Source organism: Crinia signifera, chromosome 6, assembly GCF_055691185.1.
Source record: "Crinia signifera chromosome 6, ASM5569118v1, whole genome shotgun sequence".
In the NCBI taxonomy this organism is placed as follows: domain Eukaryota; kingdom Metazoa; phylum Chordata; class Amphibia; order Anura; family Myobatrachidae; genus Crinia; species Crinia signifera.
In genome coordinates, this window is record NC_139222.1 from 105,638,940 (window position 1) to 105,660,751 (window position 21,812).

A 21,812-nucleotide genomic window follows, 5' to 3' on the forward strand; every position below is an offset into this window, starting at 1 on the left:
AAGTAGAGTTTCTCAGATCTGACCTACAGATGGAGCCCCTCTCATGCATGCCGCCAGGCCCCGCCATTGGTCGGAAGGCGTCACGCACGCACAACATGCTTGCGCGTCCCATTCTGACGGAGCTCCCCGTCGGTCCCCAACCCCTCGTCAAAGGTCACCGTCGGTCTAATGTGTGGCCAGCATTATATATGGTAGTTTTGCACAATAGAACACTATACTATCTATACAGGACATTCAATAAAGATGCCTGTGGGTGTAAAACCGAGGAGCAGTTAGGGAACCCATGTCATGTATAATTCAATGTCTTTCACAGCTTGAGTGAAATTCTAAGGTCAGCAGCCTAATCAAATTTTTTTGCAAGGTTAATTGTTCTGTTTGTTCATAGTCTCTGAATCAAATTATTCGCTATGAGGCATTTATTAGCTACAGTGTTTACAGTTTCCTACTGACCGACACATACAATATCTGACATTTCTAATTATATAGATTCTTAATGAGGCAAACTCAGATAGCAATTTTAAGCATTTTTTTTTTCAGATTTTAGAGGCTGAAATTTTAAGGAAATAATTTAAACAAACTGTGATTTTGCTACTGGAATCTGAAAACTGATTTATCTACTAGTGGTCAATGTAGAAACACTTAAAATATAAACTTTCTCCTGTGATTTGAAAATGAAAAATAAAAAAAAGTAGAAACACAACGTTAAATGTTGAAGTGACAAAGTCAAGGATCAGCTAAAATGACAAATTATGAAGTTTAATAATAAACTGAAATCAATAAATTTCCAGAGGTTATAATGCGGATAAGACACAAAACATACATAACAATAACTTAAGGTGCATGCACACGGTGCGATGAAATAAGCCGAATCAATCATTTTATTGCACAGTATTTACACTGCACCCAGTGGTCGTTATCGGGGATCGCAGGTGTGTATGCAACTTTAGAGATGTAACCAGACATTGGGCCTTATTCTGATCGGTGCGGCCGGATCCAATTATGCGGCCAGGACCGTGCGTGCAAAACCCCGCCTTCCATACGGATCGCCAACTCCGTCCGTACGCGGTAAGAAGCTGGCCGAACGGACCGCACGTGTATTTTTCACGGAATACGCCTCCTCCATCTCAGGGACGCTCCCCCATCATTCGATGGTCGCAGACCATCGAATGCAGGACCGAGTGGTCCACCAGCTCCCGCAACCTCAGACCACACGGACATTTTTCCGTGCAAAAGCAGGGATCTGGGCGGGCAGCTGACATCCGGCGATGTCATATGTCCGCCCCCTACACGTGCGTCACGGACGCATTACCATACGTACGCCCAGCGTTTGCATGGGAACGCCCATGAAACGCGGGGCGTATGCATATGGTAATGAGCACAAATAGCCCTTCACGCCCCTCTCCACCCCCTGTTCGGAGTGTTCACATATCATGCGGGATTTGGCCGTACGCCCCGCTCGCTTTTGTATAAAAGGGGCAGATAAACTGGGGAGTTATGAAGAATGATAAACTAATAACCAATCAGCTCAGTCTTAACCATCTCAGTATAAAAGCAAGTCTTTTTACTGTTGAAAAAAGCGTGAGTTTCCTCTCCCTATAGAGATGTGCAATACTGTTCTATATAAATCCAGAGCCATTTGAATTCTGTGAATCCTCACAACACCACAACCTGTACCGGCAAGCTGCAGGTCGCTCCCCAGGACAGGGAAGGTCACCACGCACAAAGTCACATCTCTAAAGTGCAAGTTCCTCACTGCGCAGTGTGGTAACTTGTATTAGCTCGGTAATATGTAGGTCCTTTAGGCCGACACCAAAAGGTAAATATGTACAAAATCGAAATTGAAAAAGGGTCAACACATGCAAAATGTGTACACAGAAAAGGTTGGCACATAAAACGGTCGACATGCATTTGTTATGTTTTATTGGTATCAATGTCAACACCTGAGCAGGTGGAACACCCACTTAGTGTATCACCATCCCGCACTCAGATCGTTTTGCTTGCAATGCTTCCCTAAACTTCACCATTCCCAGTTCTTGTGTATGAAAAAGTTTTACAAATTAAAAAAATCCCCAAAAACTCATGTCAACCTTTTTGTGTGTTGACCATACCCATGTTGATCTGTTGTGTGTCAACCTTTTGCTTGTGTTGACCATATGTATGTCAACCTACTGACTATCAGCCATCCAGATACCCTTCAACAGATGGAATCCAGCATCTTCTCACAAGAAGATTTCAAGGTAGCCATTAGGGTAAAGATATTATCTGGGGAAATTCAAGATGAGTTATAAATAAAGCAAGGCATCATAGAGTGCATTGGATACCTTACCTGGCTACCATAAGTCCTCAAGGCACAGTGTATGATAATATAGTTGGGAACAAGAACAAGGCATTCAAGTTAGAAAATAAGGAAAATACAGGAATGCACATTTGTGTCCTTAAATAGGCATATACTGTAAGAATATTATATATTTTGTATTGTGATAGGATTATAACGCTTCAACTAGATTGACTGGAGAGCTTTGGAAGGAAGGAAATGGGATTATGGGGAGAAGCAAATCATGGAAATGTACTGAATAGAGAGCTCTGCAAAATATCCTCAGCACTTACATAATCATTCAAAATACATTGCCAACGTTGCACAGATGAAACTTGAAACACAGAGTATCTAATTTATATCCAGCCTTTTCCCTCAGTATATAGCCCTGCACACACTAGACAACCCGCACTACATCTGATAATGTTAATGCTATTGGCCGTGGCTGCGGGTGAACTAATTGTGTACAGACTGAATGATATTGGTAAACTATATCGTTCAATGACGTTGTAGGGACCCGCTGCACATGCATGCCATTGGATATACAGCCAATGTTGACCTGCATGTTCAGGGAGGGAGAGGGAGCTTGTTAACGATGCAAGGGGCGGGCATCATTGACGATATTGAGTGTACACACTAAACTTTTATTTTTTAAGATATCGCTCTCAGAAGGGTCTAGTGTGCATGAGGATTATCCCTTTCCCCCTGCGGTCTTTCTTGCTGCCTTCCTTTCCCAAAGTTGCCTCTCTGTGTACTGGGATGTTACGCTCCTGGATTCAGAGAGTTATATTCCTGGAAGTATATAGAAATTGCATTCCTGGATACAGGTAATCTAGCAATTGGATTGCCAGGAATGTACCTTTTTAATTCTACATATCGAAACAGATTTATGCTGAACATTTTCTATTGCAAATACTTAAGAGTGCAGGAGGATGTGGGTAAGAGTGCAGGAGGATGTGGGTAGACTAGACAGTTTATCAGATGGTTTTGCTACAAAATTCCACCCAGACCACAGGTGGTTTTCAGAACTTGCTTATGGAATTGGACTCACATACAGTTCTGTATAGCGCTGGGGTTTCTACAATGGTAGAGCCAACTGATCGTATAAAAAGGATGAGGCTAATTGGAATTGTATGCTATACTGGACAATTAATTGAAGAGACATTGATGATACCATTTCAGATGTTCTATTTGCTATTTGGTAGGTCTGTGGTTCATTTCTAATGGGCCGCTGCTTCACAGGATAAGTACTTGGAGAAGAATGTATGCATAAATAGCTTTGCCTATAACAATTTCAATCTCTACTAATTGATCTATCCAGGACTCTACTGCCTGGGACGACCCACTACTATAAAGCTCTCTGCTCTATGCAAGAGCATGCCTAGAGAGCCCAACTAAGGGAGTAAGAAGAGAAGACTCAATGTAGTTTTAAGGCGCCTATTGAATTTGACATTTACCTTAATTTAACTCTAATTACCCCTAGAAATAAATCATACGGACACTTTATCCTAAAAATAATCACACGGACAACAACTGCATAGGTTAAAAGGTCAACAGTATTTATTAATGGTATGACCCTATTGAAAGGGATGGCCAGGAAAGCACTTGAAGACCAGCTAAGTCACAAAATGTTAGTTATGGCGGCGACTACAACGACCCAACTTGTAACCAGGGCGATGAACCGCCCCCATTGATTTTAAGGCACAGCCCACACTGTGACGGTGTTACCGCCCCTCCTATGGCATGGCGAGGACACTTCAAGGAAGTGGCCAACGTTCCCTCTCGGGGGCAGGACTCACCATCCATCCTGGCAGAGGGTGGCAATACAGCACAGTGACCACCTATACCTCAAAATTGACCGCTGGTCGAGAGCGCCTTCCCGCCAATGTATTAATTAATTTTTGTGCAGCCAAATTCGGTGAAGGCCGAAAGGCTGGGTGGAAATTGAAAAAAGGCAAGGGAGGGAGGGTGGGAATCAAGACTCAAAGAGGAAGTGGCATCACCTGACTACCCCTTATATACCCCTGCATAAGCTACCACCCATTATACACCAAATTGGCTACAACAACCATCACTGACTTCTATGGGTAAGAACTATTCAACATAACTTTATCGGGACAATCACAAAATTATCAGGCTCTTAAATGCCCTCATGCCTATACAGCCCTCGCTTAATCAATTCCCAGCTCATGTGAATCATGTTGTGCAAGGAACAGGCACTGACAGTCAAGTAATCAGACAGTAAGCAGGAAATCAGCATAACACTACTGGAAGATCCATGGACCAGGCAAATCAAACAACAAGCATGATAGGTAAATGATCAGATACTGTATAATCCTAAAATAACGAATAAATAAACTTGAATGCGTCATTTTAAGGTTTCAACAGAGCTTAATATGATAATTGGTAAATTATTACTGTTATTAATCAGTAAAAGGTAGCACGGAGAGCAAATTCCCTTCTCTATATTATGTCTACAATTTTCGTTTTCATACTTCCTCCCACGCCTCTGCTTTCCATTTCAAAGTTATCCCCCAGCCCCCACCTCTCTAGCATTCTCCAGTTAATAGCAGGATGAATTGTTAAAGACTTTTACCTGTCATGTTTTGTAAGAGGCTTATACATTATGCTAAGACACTCACTGACTTCCTCCTCCTTTATTTACTTATAGATGAATGCTAAAAGCTTCTATCATAGAAGGAAGACTGGACTGAGAAGCCAGGAACACTTTGTACCATGTAAACTAAGTGCGCTGTTTCATTCTGGCACTGTGGTTGTCTTCTTCATTCATGGATTCTATTGTAACTATTCATTTCTTCTATGTGATTGCCACTGCCCTAGTTTCTACATTCATTTATCTGCTCTTTATCTTTCTCCTATGCTGATGGCAATTGCTAAATGTATGGATTTATTGATATCTGTAAGATATAAACACTGGTCAAATGGTCTCCAGTCTGATAATTAAGCCAGTAGTTTTTAATCTAATAATAATAATAATAATGATATTTATATAGCACTTTTCTCCCAATAGGACTCAAAGTGCTTCAAACATTGTCTTTACAGCTCGAAATACAAAACAAGCTTAACAGTAGATGTCAGTGAAATGCTTGAGTAAATAAGTATGTCTTTAGTCTATTTTTAAAGGATTCTATAGTGGGCGCTTCTCGCACTGTGCGAGGAAGAGAGTTCCACAGAGTTGGAGCAGCAAAGTTGAAAGCTCGACCCCCAGATGAATTCAGGGAGATTCTGGGTACTGTTAGTAGTCCTTCTTCAGTGGATCGTAGTAATCGAGTAGGACAGTAAGGGATCAGCAGCTGTTGCAGGTACCTTGGGCCCTGGTCATGTAGGGCCTTGAAAGTGAGTAATCCAATCTTGAAAACGATTCGCCATTTTACAGGTAGCCAGTGAAGGGCGTAGAGAATGGGAGTTATGTGGCAGGAGCGGGGCTGGTTAGTTAATAGTCTGGCGGCTGCATTTTGTACCAGCTGCAAGCGGTGCAATTCTTTTGCTGGAAGACCCAGGTAGAGAGCATTGCAGTAGTCTAGTCGTGATGATATAAATGCATGTATGACTTTAGGAAGGTCTTCTGAGGGAATTAAATGCTTGATTCTGGCTATGTTTCTCAGATGAAAGAATGAGGATTTGATTGTGGCTGACACCTGATGTTTAAGTGTCAGGCCATTATCCAGCACAACACCAAGATTCCGCGCATGATCAGAGTTTTTTAGTGCTGTGCCCCCCAGCTTAAGACCTGTCAGTTGGCTATGCTGCCGTCTTGTCCTGTGACACTAATCATAGTGTGCGCTGTGTGGTCAGCTTTCAACAACATTGTGACTTTAACAGAGTAATGTCATTGGTTTGGCTAACTCTCTATTTATGTCTGGGATTCCGGTGTCAGAATTCCAGCATTGGATTTTTGACAGGTGTCAGGATTTCACTGGTCTGTCGGGATGCCAACTGCATCACATTTGCAATGCTCTATACTCACTGTACTATGTATGTCATTACACAGCTCACATCTGACTTCATCCCCTGGATAAAGTAATTAGATCATACGGATTCCAATATAATGTCCATGCTGATAGCAACTAGAGCTACTTCTCTTCCCCTGACATCGTCTGTTTTCTATTATCTAATGTGAGCAACTGTCTCTATACTACAGTAACTCTATAAAGATGTCACAATTCTACCTAAAACCAAGTATATCCAAAATATGGCTTATTACATGTCATTCTCCTAGAGACACAGCCTTCACTTAAATCTCCCACATCATCACCACCTCCACTTAAATCTCCTACATCTTCACCAACAAATTCACTTAAATCTCCCACATCATCACCACCAGCTCCAATCAAATCTCCCTCATCATTGCCACCACCTCCACTTAAATCTCCCACATCATCGCCACCACCTCCACTTAAATCTTCCACCTCATCACCACCACCTATACTTTAATCTCACACATAATTGCCACCACCTGCACTTAAATCTCCCACATCATCGCCATCACCTCCACTTAAATCTTTCATATCATCGCCACCACCTCTACTTAAATCTCACACATCATTGCTACTATCTTCACTTAAATCTCCCACATCTTCGCCACCACCTCCACTTAAATCTCTCACATCATCGCCACCACCTCCACTTAAATCTCCCACATCATCGCCACCACCTCCACTTAAATCTCCCACATCATCGCCACCACCTCCACTTAAATCTCCCACATGTTCGCCACCACCTCCACTTAAATCTCTCACATCATCGCCACCACATATACTTAAATCTCCTACGTCATCACCACCACCTCCAATCAAATCTCCCATATCATCGCCACCACCTATACTTAAATCTCCCACCTCATTTCCTTCACCTCCACTTAAATCTCCTACATCATCACACCACCTCCACTTAAATCTCATACATCATCACACCACCGCCACTTAAATCTCCTACATCATCGCCAACACATCCACTTAAATCTCCCTTTTGATCAACAACACCCTAATTTCCCATTATCTCACTTGAGTCTACTCTCTAATTTACTCCTTACATCCAGTCTCTATCTAGTCCATTTGCTTTCACCTTCAAAATATTGCTAAAATACCTTTTGAATATAAATAACTGTTTTGCGCAAGTAATTTATGTTCTATGCATCCAAATGACGTGGAAACAGACATCTCAACACAAACTAAACTGTTCTCAAAATCTTTGCTGCCAGCCATCCTTTCATTCCAGGCCATCACTGCAATTATAGGTTTCCTTTTCATTTATGTATTTTCTGTATAACTGATAACATTTATTTTTATTATAGAGTTTTGTATCCAAATATCATTTCAAATGATATAAAGAAAACCTCTGTAATTTTGTGAATGCTCTGCTTTAATGATCAGTGGGACAATCATGATATACCAAATCATCAGCTATAGTCATGAGATTAGAAGGTTAAAGGTACGTCACTTTATATAACCTAGTCCACAATTCAACTCATCTCCTCCATTTATCTCCTTGTATAAAATCATAGTATTGTCCAATTGTATGATGGGCATTCCCATTTAAGTTAGGAATGATGGAGACAAGTCCTTTGCTGATTATCCCTCTTTTGTTGTGAAAGGTATGCCATGATTAGGGTCCATTGAGGGACTGAAACGTTGGCTGAATTGACTGCATTTTGTCAGTTTATTGAAAATAAATTGCTGCAGTCCATGAAGAATGGTGAGTGACCTGCTTTAATATATGTCTGTGTGTATGTATGTATGTATGTATGTATGTATGTATGTAAGTATGTGTGTGTGTGTGTATGTATGTATGTATGTATGTATGTATGTATGTATATATATATATATATATATATGTATGTATGTGTATATATATATATATATTTATATAATATATATAAGGATAGGAAGACAGCAAATAGCTCGCACGGCAGCGAGATTACATAAAAAAAACATGTTTTATTTAATCTCGCCACCGTGCGAGCTATTTGCTGTCTGCATGAGTCGTCTTGAGGAAAATATCTAAGATATTGAAACGTCGACTTCTTGACCCATGCCGTTATGTTGATTTGACAATTTGATTATGTCTACATAAAAACTATCTTCATTCATCAAGACCCATGGAGTGACTCAGATTCTTCCTATCCTTACTTATTCCACTGAGGACACCCGGGGCAATTACCCTATTGGAGGAGTGCCGGTTCGCCCACACACCAGTATATATATAACATATATATATAATATAACATTGCGGGTGGCAACGTGTGCTTCGTTATAGCGGTGCTGTGCAGGGCCTTCCGGGGAACGCAGAGGTGTCATGAGCCATGAGACACCCATATCCTGAGTCACCTTAAAAGATAAGTTGAGGTCAGTACAGTATATGGTAAAATATGTGCAGTTGGTTTACATGAGCAAGGGGGACAACACCAATATTCAAAGAAGTCTGATAACGGAGAGGGACTGATTCCACCTATATACAGTATTGGACATATCAGAAGAGACTAACACTAAAGTGCCACTTTAGAGTTTAAAAAACATGCAGTATACTACAGAGTACATTTTCTGTTGGTAATTCGTGGTTTTACAAACAAGCATTCCCATATTTTAGGCAGACTGACATCAGCTTTAAAAGTGATTGAGGGTTAGATACATTTGTGGCTATAGTTTACACACTATTGGCACACTACACAGGAGTGTGGTAATTGTTTAGTATGTAAATGAACACATTGTAGTACTACACATAGTGGGCAAACATTTGTATATATTAAAATGTACATACTAAGTAGCCAGCCCTCCGGCATTTGGTAGTCCTGGAATAGATCCCAGAGGGCTGAGTGACGCAGAATATAGGCATCATGGCAGTTCCCTGGGTAGCCTGCAACCACAGGCTGGCAGGTTGGCATCACATACCACCTGCACGTTTAGGCATCACATACCACCTGCACGTTTAGAGAGTGGCACCCACACCGATTGACATAGACATGTCCCCTCATGTGCAGTGCCCGAAGCCCAATGTGGCTGCAATCTATGGCTCCCAGCACATTTGGGAATGCTGAGAGCCGATAGAAAGCCACCTTAAGGTCCTGCCACTCTGACTCAGAACGTGGGAATCTGATGTATGTGCGCCACAACTTCTTGAAAGCAAGTAACACTTGAAGGAAATGCTTAGAGAAAGTGGCTTGTGAGACCCCCAATGACCATGAGGTCACAGACTGAGTGGAGCCTGTGGCCAAGTAGTAGAGGGCACACATTAATTTCTGCAGTTGTAGTTGGCACCCCCATAAGGGTCCAAATCATCTCTCACCTGCTCATATAAGTTCAAAAGGTTATTGCGGTTCAGCCTAAACATCGCCACAACCTGTTGATCAGAGAGGGAGTCCAGGTACAGCCTAGCACAATACCTACATGAAGCACGCAGTACTCGGGGTACCTGGATCTGGCGAGCAGCTTCCTACCTCCTCCTGTGCAGCTCCTCCAAATGATCAAAGTCACAAACAGCCAGCTCCACACCACTCTGCACAATCTCCAGCTCTCCAACCCTCACAGGTGTCCTTAATGATGTTTGGGTATAAGTAGGGGAGTTTATGAATAAAAATGAGGACACCTGTGAGAAAATTAACCATTTCTGCACTTGACCAAAGTTGCTTTTGGGCCAATTCGCCCATCAGGACCTGGTCTGCATCATTGGTGATTTTTAGACACTTTTAAAATGCGAATTCCGTTTATGCATTACATTAAATAAGCAATGTATACTTTTCTATACATCTGCATGTGATAAAAATTTGAATTAAAACTGGCAAGTGTGAAAGTGCGAGTCATTGCACAAAATGTGCGATTTACGCAACACCCTTTTAAGTAAGCTAATTCGGCAAAAAGTGCGAAAGCGCCATTTTGTTGCCAAAAAATCGCACAAATTCAACTATTGCATCCTATTAAATGTCACCCTTAGTGTTTCTGCAGCCATTTTCTCTGCATTTTACAGAGAGTAAAGTCACACTTCAGCAGTTCTCTAGAGTCCTGTAGTTATATGCACACTGACCACTTTACAGTACATGGTGTTAGCAGTCTGGCTGTGTTGGCACAAGGTCTCTGATGTAGTGTACAGATCTGTTTTTCTGAAGAAGCATGGCTCAAGTTTAAAAAGGAATTGCACACATACTGAAGGTGAAGGACTATGCTGTACAAATAAGGTACAGCATATACCTTGCTCATCCTAGGCAGGCTGAGGATGCTGATAAGGCCGACAACTTTGTCTTCGGAAGGGGAGGATCCAAGCCTAAGTCTACACATTCTAGCATCTCACCTCACCAAGTTTAGCGTATGGACGGTTCAACAAAAAAAATACACTTCATACACTGGTCTCAGCTGTGAGAGTATTGACTACAGGACCAATAGGGGTGAATTGTTTACCATTGCAACAGATAAGAAGACAAATAATGCCATCAAAATAATATTTGACACTGGTGCCGAAACACCTTCTGTATTGACTGCAAACCCCAAAACACCTATTGACTGCTCTAACACTGTCAGGTACATTTATTAACAATCTTGTTTGTACAAGGTGAAACGCATTTGGAACATATCATATTTTTTTCTTAACCAAACTTGGAAATGTACTGTTATTTGTGTTTCTAGAATTTTTGTTTGTTTTGTGTTTCTAGAATTTTTGTTTGTAGAAGATGTATGGATTTGTGTTTTTGAAGCTGTGTTTAGTATTTCTCTGGCTAAACACTCCCGTACATTGACAAGTGTAATCTGGTCCACGTCGCAAAATATGACTGAACACAGAAGCAGCTTCCTAGCATCGGAGCCCTGAGGATTTAGTGGCCCATTGCTGCCCCTGTCACCTTCTTCCTGTCACCTACTGTTTTTCCCGCTCACAGTCTGCATCCCCCTGCCTCATAGATGGACTTCCCTTTTTTTGTCCCACCACCTTCTGTCAAGAAGCATCCACAGCATCATTCCCATCACCAAATTCAAACATAGACCACAAACTTAGAACAATGTCCCCTGTCCATTTTGTATGAGCAAAAACAGGTTCCACCTACTAGGGGTCTATGAACCAGCACCTGCACCTCACCTGACACTGACTGAGGGGATAGTCATCATGGACAACGAGTTCCCTAAAGACACAACTACTGGTGTTCAAGACAGTCCCACAAGCTTGCCCAATAGTGAGCCTATTAAAACACTGAACACACCACTACCCCCTCTCTTTGTCACCAGGTCTGAGAGTATTTCTAGGACTAATCCAAAATCCCTGGATTAAAAAACTGTTTCGTAGAGTTTTTCACTAATTCTATTTTTATGCAGTTTCCTACATTTGTTTTAATCTGCGCATGGTGCAGACATCAGAGAAGTGTCATCCATCACCGAATCAGGCCCTTTGGTATTTAATCTCTTGTTTTTTTCAGTTTGGATTTGTTCTCTGTTGCACACTGTTTCCACATCCAACACCTGCCACATGTGTTACACCCACACACCTGTCACACGTGTTACACCCACACTCCTGTTTATTGTTGTGTATACTGAAAAAAGAGGCACAGAAATATGCAGTTTGTGGATTGCGTCAGTGCAATACACTTGTCAGAAAGGAAGTGTTTGTTATATAGCATGCTCCTCCGTCGCCATTATTCAGCATGATTAAAGATACATTTCTGAAGCTCTCCTGAGTCCTGTTGTGATTTGCACAAGAAGCGTTTTGCAGAATTTATACTGTACCTGTTTTACCTAAATGAAGGTATGGTGAAGAATTAATAGCTTGAACATACATTGTGTTACAATGTCATCCCAATCTTTTCCTATGGCATTTATCTATCTATCTATCTATCTATCTATCTATCTATCTATCGTGTGTGTGTGTGTGTGTGTGTGTGTGTGTGTGTGTGTGTATATATATATATATATATATATATATATATATATATATATATATATATATATAGTGAGAGTGAGTGAGAGAGAATGGGAGTGGCAGCACTCAAAGGGTCTTGTTAGTATAAAATAATTAGGCACAGGATGACGTACAGTAGATATATCAACGTTTCAGTTTACTTCCATCAGGGTACAAATAATACAGTGAACTACATACGGTACTCTTTACCTAGAAGGGCGCCCGTCGCTGGCATCGCGGGTACATTTATGTATGGCCGCGACGCGACCGACGCGATGCCCGCGATTTCCCATTGAAACCAATGTTAAACTTTGAAATCGTGTCGGTCGCGTCACGGCCGTCCATAAATGTACCCGCGATGCCTGCGGCGCGATGCTCCCGATTTCCCATAGGAATCCATGTTAAAAGGCGCGATGGACCCGATTTTACTGTTAAATGGCTCAATCCACCCGATTTGGCCATAGGAATCTATGTTAAATGGGCCACAGAGCCCATTAACCCTTAAATGTCCCCCCAAATTTTTAACGCCACCCCACGATCCACGCCAACCCGAAGCGTGGCGAGCGCAGCGAGCCCGCGAGGGGCGGCGGTACGCGTCCTCCGACCTTTTCATGCCCTACTATCCACTAGGGCGTGGTGTGTGAATATAATAGTGTGGCGAGCGCAGCGAGCCACCGAGCCCGAAGCGTGGCGAGCGCAGCGGATACCTTCACAGGTAGGCGCGTCCCCTCGCGGGCTTCACAGGTGTCCACCTCGCCACGGACACCTGTGAAGCCCGCGAGGGGACGCGTCTACCTGTGAAGGTATCCGCGTCCCCTCGCGGGGCTCGCTGCGCTCGCCACGCTTCGGGCTCGGTGGCTCGCTGCGCTCGCCACACTATTATATTCTCACACCACGCCCTAGTGGATAGTAGGGCATGAAAAGGTCGGAGGACGCGAACCGCCGCCCCTCGCGGGCTCGCTGCACTCGCCACGCTTCGGGTTGGCGTGGATCGCGGGGTGGCGTTAAAAATGTGGGGGGACATTTAAGGGTTAATTTGGCCTATTTGGCCCCAAATCGGGTCCATTGAGGCATTTAACAGTAAAATCGCGGTCAATCAGCCATTTTAACATTGTTCCCTATGGGAAAATCGCGGTGATCGCGGGCATCGCGGCCATCCCGATTTACCCGCGATGACCGCGATCACCGCGATTTTTACCCCCGACGCCCGCGATTTCAATCGCTGGCGCCGTTCTAGGTAAAGAGTACCCTACATACATTTATAGTCACCCAGTGCAAGTCCTGCTCATGCAGCTTAGGCACCCAAAGAGAGGTATGACATCCCCAGTGCAGTGCACTGAAGTATCAAAGTGTTAATAAAATAAAAAAAACAAGATAAAAAAAATTCCTTCACTACAGTATAAAGCATGTACAAGGCATAATAGAAAAAAATATGATCAAATATGATACAGTAATATGGATTCGGGCAAAAAAGATGTACAAATGCAATAAAAACATATTATATAAATCGTTACTATTGTCATAGAAACTGTATACTAAGGGTAGAAGGGGACTGCATAATACAGTGTGTGTGTGTGTGTATATATATATATATATATATATATATATATATATATATATATATATATATATATATATATATCCAGATAGACCGCACTCTCACTTCATAAAAGACAACATTGGGGTGTTCAGAAAGAGGTATATATGCCATTACTCATATAGCCTCATACATAGTCCAATCCGTCCCTGTAGCTAACTGCAGGGTCACTGAACACTCTCCATAGGATAAGCATAAATCCAATTTCTCAGTCAATGAGTAGATAAATAATCATTTGGTGATTTTAATTCAACACAGTAAACACATCCTGCTCCGACGTTTCGGTCATAGCCTGACCTTTTTCAAGGAGCCTACAGTACTTGCCCATTCCAGGGGTTATATGTGCATTGCACATATATATATATATATACATATATATATACAGTAAATACTCGAGTATAAGTCAACCCGAATATAAGCCGAGGCACCTAATTTTACAACAAAAAACTGGGAAAACGTATTGACTCAAGTGGGGCCCTCACTCGAGTATAAGCCAAGGGGGGCTTTTTCAGCATAAAAAATGCTCTGAAAAAGTAGGCTTATACTCGAGTATATATATATATATATATATATATATATATATATATATATATATATATATACATATACAGTATATACTATATGGTAATCCATGTAATGAGGTAATCGTCTTGACTAACTGTTGTAGTTTTGTAATATGTGGAACCTCTGGTGTATGCTGAGGTTCCACATATAAAACCACAACAGTCAGTCAAGACGATAAGTCCCTTATTACATGGATTTCCATGTAGTATTAGATGTTTACCGCTGCACATATAGACTTCAAAATGATGCAGTCCCCTTCTACCCTTTTTATAGTTTCTACAACAGTAACAATGTATATATGTTTTAGTTGCAATTGTATATCGATTTTTCCCCTGAATCTATACAACTGTCATATTTGCGCAAACTTTCTATTATGCCTTGTACATGCATTATACTGTTGATATACAGTATTTATGGTGTAAGACCTTGTGAGTGCCGCCACTACCATTGTCTATTGATTGTACCCCTACAAGGGATGGCACCTGGGTATTTACTTTGTACATGTGGGATTGAGTAAAAAAGTCCTTTTTTATATATGTATACGTGTGTGTGTGTGTGTGTGTGTGTGTGTGTATGTATGTATGTATATATATATATATATATATATATATATTAGCTACAATAGTGTCTTCAGCGCCCTATGTGCAATAAGTAATGTCCATTCAATAAATGAAAATTATATAAAAATTATATAAAAAAAATGACAAAAAGATGCTTGTAGCTTCAGTTTTTCTGGAAAAATCCTGTTTATTTGATCACTACCCTAGTAGTGATCAAATAAACAGGATTTTTCCAGAAAAACTGAAGCTACAAGCATCTTTTTGTCATTTTTTTTATATAATTTTTATATAATTTTCATTTATTGAATGGACATTACTTATTGCACATAGGGCGCTGAAGACACTATTGCAGCTAGTAGAAATTGTTGGGTTCCTACTGGTAGGGAACCTAAGTGTCCAATAGCGACCACCAATTGTGTGTATATTTAAGCACAATTTTGGGGATTTTGTTGTGTGTGTGTGTATATATATATATATATATATATATATATATATATATATATATATATATATATATATATATGTAAAAGAAAAACAAGTGCGCAGAATAAAACCTTGAAAATTGATCCAACCAAGTGGGAGTCCACAAACCAATGGGTTAATGTCCCAGTTAGGTATTCCAAATGCATTCTGGGTTTGCTTTCATCTCGGCTGCTCCAAAGGTACCTGGATTCCACAGGCTGCAGTAATCTAAAAGAATAAATAAGAGTGCTCCATAGTGCAATAACAAAAGTAACAAGATTTTTATTAAAAAAAAATTCCAAGCATGGATGAGTACAGGGTAATGTACCAAGGTCGGCGGTTGCACACAACCGCAATGTATAATAGTGCATATCTCTGTGTTGCACATAGGGTGTTGGAGAGGTTCCACTCTCACATTCAGGCAGCAAAACATACGAACAACACCAGGCCACGCCCCTATGCATTTCGGCACTGTGGACTTTGTCAGACGAAGTCCGCAGTGATGAAACGCGTAGGAGAGATTTAGTTCATGAATTGATCAATGCATTTAAGCCTGCAGCCCCCTTCACGGGACCCCATTTTTCTGCAGGTCCTAACACTATTGCTCAAAATGGTTACAATACACATAGCTATCACATTAATGTTTGATTCCAGGCATGCTATCTGGTCTAAAGCTCATATTGATATTCATATTAGTGATTAACATTTACATATGGCTATTATAACGCACAAGGGTGAGCACTAAGTATATTCTTTCGCTTCAAGTAAAGCTCACAGCAGACTATGCTTTTTAAGGTGAGCAGTTACCAATACACCTGTCACTAATCATCTAGGGAAGTGGTCAACATAAGCTATGAAATAAAGGTTAAAACAGGGTGCATGAGAGAATGTGACCACAATAAGACTAATTAAAAAAATGAATCTAATACACAATATACACTAAACATAGGCTGTTTATTAATATCAGTTAATTTAGTGCAGAGCCCCTACAATATATATATATATATATATATATATATATATATATATATATATATATATATATATATATATATATATATATATATATATATATATATATAGCAATGTTGTAGGGCGGCACTCCAAGGATTTGACAAAAGAGACCACACACGGCCGATCAGATTGCCAACGTTTCAAATCGTTTACTTGATTTTTCGTCAGGGGACGAAAAATCAAGTAAACGATTTGAAACGTTGGCAATCTGATCGGCCGTGTGTGGTCTCTTTTGTCAAATCCTTGGAGTGCCGCCCTACAACATTGCTGTGATTCGGCGACTGCGGGAGCTGAGGGAAGGCAACCCGGTACTTACCTGGATATTCGGAGTGCCGGTCCTTTGGAAAAAAAAAATATATATATATAAAATTATATATATATATATATATATATATATATATATATATATATATATATACACACACACTCTGTACATATATATTTAAATAAAACTGCTTTATTTTTCAAGTTGGAGACAAGAAAGAGGGTCCTCTAAAGAATAATGGGCTATCCAAAATAATAAAGAATCAGTAAGATAAAAGTAAAAATTAGGATGAAAAGCAAGGATACCTAACCTCTCCCATGTGTGTGTGTGTGGTGTAAGTGTGTGTTTGTGTCTGTGTAAGTACTGTATATGTTAGATAAGAGTATGTAAGGAGGTGGCTAGATGTGGGATAGAGGGGGTGTACGCACTTGGATATGACTTGTTCGGGGACAGAAACCCCACCCAATATGGTGAGAAATGCTTACCTTGTACTTAAATCTACTAAGAATACGGCCCCTGTAAATATCTGCACCCAAAAAGGCCTGGAAGTACATCGCTTGGGTTAAAACTAGTGAGAGAACGACCAGAAGATCAGGCACTGGTAAAGGATATAGTATCTTCTTACAGAACACGCATTTAGGCCTATCTTGCATGGATTGTTGTGAAACATATTGTGATTGTGATTGTTTTATATTGTTTGAAAATATAATAATAAAAAAAAACTGCTTTATTTTGTAGCTGAGGACTGAAATTCTATTTGATGTAGAGTTAAAAGGTTGGACCTTTATTTTTTTCTAGAGTTACTTAACTAAGGCCTTGTGCTGGTTGCTATGACACCTGAAAGTCGTAAACCAAAAGACAGACATTATCTGTGGTATTAACGTCATAATAGTATTGAAGGTTTTTGTCAAGCATTAAAGAGATATTACACATGTAACAAGATCTGGTAAACTATTCAGTCCATCAAATCAGAAGCTTTTTATTTGAGGAGGGTACATTCTTCATGCGGACCCCCTTCTTGGCTGATGTTTGCTCAGTAACAACAGTCTACTGCATATGCACATGTATCAGGGAAATGGCATGGGCATTACTCCCAATCAGGACCACATGTCTGTTCTGGCACCATGCTGACCCTCGAGTGGTGGCAGGGGTCAGGGTACTCCTTCCCAGGGCAGAGCTGTCACACTGTTCCTCGGCCAAGCGACTACCATCTTCGAGGAGCTTTCACCACCACAGTAATGAGCCCCTGCACTCACACCAGTGCAGCTACAGACACCCGTCTAGCCTCTGTGACCGTTCCAAGCAGCCACACCTGTAATGATGGGAGAATTCTGCACCCTATAAAGCTGCACCTCCATTTTATATAAGATGCAGTCTGGGGTCTTCTGGTAGGCAGACCAGGGTTGTCTACCCGCCCAGAATGGCCAGGAGGGTCACGAAAATCGGGTCACCCTCCCTGCCCCCTGGAAGGGTGGCCAACCCTCCCGGATTCTGGGGGACCCCCGTTCCCCTGACTGAGTAACTTTACTTCATGGGGGCTGGGCTTAATGATGTCACGTTTAACCCCCACCCCCGAACTCCTGCTGAAAGTCTTCTCCCGGAGAGGAGCGTTTAAAAGTCGGCAACCCTGAGGCAAAACCAACATAGCGCCCCCCTTTTAAGAAGATCTCCGCACCCCCTCTGTTATAGCCTTCATTTTTGGGGTCCAGCTACCCCAGTTTCAAGCCATATCAGGGGGAATCACTAGGGGTTAAGAACAGGCAAGACACACCTTCAGTTGGGAATATTGAAAATATTAAAATGTAGTGTGATCCTTGTACTGGTGTAGTTCAGGGAAAATTCGCAGATTGGTCACACCTATTAATATGTCATTTAAGCACTGTTTTTATCAGAGGTATAATTACCAATGATAGTAGGCAGTGAAATGATTAGGTTCTCATCTCATACGCAATAATTAATGCTTAATAGCGTTGGATAATATACCTAAATGATAGTATGAGGAGAGAAAGAGTTACACAGCCTCAAAAATGTAAATCTATTTATAATAAACACTCACTCCGGCAGTCATTGTTGCAGGTATTTTATTTGATATTTGATACGGCGGTCCTTACCCCTAATCCCGATGTTGCCACACCGGGGCTTCCCCGGGGGTCTCCCACCTGGGTACTGACCTGGCCCTCCACTGCTTGGCTTCCAAGTTCGGAGAGGGTTTGGGCAGACCAGTGGGGTATGGTGGCAAATCTTTAGGGTTCAGTATCCAATCAAATGTAGCCTGTAGGGCTGCAAGAGGGGATCACTTCACCATGCACAATAAGTGATTTTTTGGCAAAATAGATATGTATATATGGGCAATTATTGGTTTGGGGGGATTGAGGATCCCTAGATAATCAGGCTATTAGCCACGATGAATATTGATTTTCTCCTAAATAAATTAATTGGGTGGAGAAAATGGGGCAGAAAAGGGGGTGGGCACAGAAATAAATGGTCAAAAACAATTAGCTGTCTGCTAGTGGCAGAGATTTCAAATTTCTTTGAAGCAGATTTTTAGATATACAGTCTTATACAATAATTGCTCCAATTGGGGATTTATTCTTTAAATAGAGAAAAGGTCCCATTTGATGATTGTATCCTTTGAGATATTGCCACACACCATGCGATTTGAGAAACAATGGTTGCACTGATTTAAGGTGAAATTCCTACACTATACAGTAACAGGTTGAGAAGTCAGATTGCCAAGAGTGATCAAATACTTAGTTGCAGTGTTGTAGATATAGCCTAGATATTTTGTTGCATTTAAGTAACAAAATCGGGCATGTACGCGATGATTGATCAGTGAATGAGACGTACACCCCGTTGCTGTAGGCAGTGGGGGAGCGTCTCTCAAACCTGTTGCCTGCCACACACCATGCGATTTGAGAAAAAAATAATTGCACTGTTTTAAGGTGAAATTAATACACTATACAATAGCAGGTTGGAAGGACAGATTGCCAAGAGTGATCAACCACTTAGTTGCAGAGTTGTAGATAAAGCCTGGATATCTTGTTGCATTTAGGTAACCAATAAGGCATGTACGCAGTGATTGATCAATGAATGAGACGTGTACCCCGTTGCCGTGGGCAGTGGGGGAGCGTCTCTCTAACCTGTTGCCGCTGCCTGGGTTAGCGGCTGGTGTGGAGGGAGTCCCGTAATGCTGTTAGAACACAGGGATGTAACTCGCTGACCGCTGGGTGACGGAGCCGGGGATGGACCGCTGATGCCGTCAGGCTGGCTGCTTTGCTGTGCCGGATCTCGCTGGTGAGGGTACGACAGCGTGTGGGAGCCGGAGGCTGCCGCTGGTATACTTGCGTGGTGGCCGGAGGAGTTTGGAGGCTGGAACTGACAGTTGGACACGTGTTTCGCCTAGCGGGCTTCTTCCTGCAGTGCCATGGCACCCACCTAGCGGGCTTCTTCCTGCAGTGCCATGTGCCGGATCTCGCTGGTGAGGGTACGACAGCGTGTGGGAGCCGGAGGCTGCCGCTGGTATACTTGCGTGGTGGCCGGAGGAGTTTGGAGGCTGGAACTGACAGTTGGACACGTGTTTCGCCTAGCGGGCTTCTTCCTGCAGTGCCATGGCACTGCAGGAAGAAGCCCGCTAGGCGAAACACGTGTCCAACTGTCAGTTCCAGCCTCCAAACTCCTCCGGCCACCACGCAAGTATACCAGCGGCAGCCTCCGGCTCCCACACGCTGTCGTACCCTCACCAGCGAGATCCGGCACAGCAAAGCAGCCAGCCTGACGGCATCAGCGGTCCATCCCCGGCTCCGTCACCCAGCGGTCAGCGAGTTACATCCCTGTGTTCTAACAGCATTACGGGACTCCCTCCACACCAGCCGCTAACCCAGGCAGCGGCAACAGGTTAGAGAGACGCTCCCCCACTGCCCACGGCAACGGGGTACACGTCTCATTCATTGATCAATCACTGCGTACATGCCTTATTGGTTACCTAAATGCAACAAGATATCCAGGCTTTATCTACAACTCTGCAACTAAGTGGTTGATCACTCTTGGCAATCTGTCCTTCCAACCTGCTATTGTATAGTGTATTAATTTCACCTTAAAACAGTGCAATTATTTTTTTCTCAAATCGCATGGTGTGTGGCAGGCAACAGGTTTGAGAGACGCTCCCCCACTGCCTACAGCAACGGGGTGTACGTCTCATTCACTGATCAATCATCGCGTACATGCCCGATTTTGTTACTTAAATGCAACAAAATATCTAGGCTTTATCTACAACACTGCAACTAAGTATTTGATCACTCTTGGCAATCTGACTTCTCAACCTGTTACTGTATAGTGTAGGAATTTCACCTTAAATCAGTGCAACCATTGTTTCTCAAATCGCATGGTGTGTGGCAATATCTCAAAGGATACAATCATCAAATGGGACCTTTTCTCTATTTAAAGAATAAATCCCCAATTGGAGCAATTATTGTATAAGACTGTATATCTAAAAATCTGCTTCAAAGAAATTTGAAATCTCTGCCACTAGCAGACAGCTAATTGTTTTTGACCATTTATTTCTGTGCCCACCCCCTTTTCTGCCCCATTTTCTCCACCCAATTAATTTATTTAGGAGAAAATCAATATCCATCGTGGCTAATAGCCTGATTATCTAGGGATCCTCAATCCCCCCAAACCAATAATTGCCCATATATACATATCTATTTTGCCAAAAAATCACTTATTGTGCATGGTGAAGTGATCCCCTCTTGCAGCCCTACAGGCTACATTTGATTGGATACTGAACCCTAAAGATTTGCCACCATACCCCACTGGTCTGCCCAAACCCTCTCCGAACTTGGAAGCCAAGCAGTGGAGGGCCAGGTCAGTACCCAGGTGGGAGACCCCCGGGGAAGCCCCGGTGTGGCAACATCGGGATTAGGGGTAAGGACCGCCGTATCAAATATCAAATAAAATACCTGCAACAATGACTGCCGGAGTGAGTGTTTATTATAAATAGATTTACATTTTTGAGGCTGTGTAACTCTTTCTCTCCTCATACTATCATTTAGGTATATTATCCAACGCTATTAAGCATTAATTATTGCGTATGAGATGAGAACCTAATCATTTCACTGCCTACTATCATTGGTAATTATACCTCTG

General features: G+C 42.0%; 2 pseudogenes; one reads left to right on the plus strand and one right to left on the minus strand.

Annotated features, from left to right (window-relative positions):
- Positions 1-18,789: 18,789 nt before the first annotated feature.
- LOC146011755 (5S ribosomal RNA) lies at positions 18,790-18,908 on the minus strand (annotated as a pseudogene).
- A 2,552-nt stretch (positions 18,909-21,460) lies between these two features.
- Positions 21,461-21,579, plus strand: LOC146011756 (5S ribosomal RNA; annotated as a pseudogene).
- The last annotated feature ends 233 nt before the right edge of the window (positions 21,580-21,812 follow it).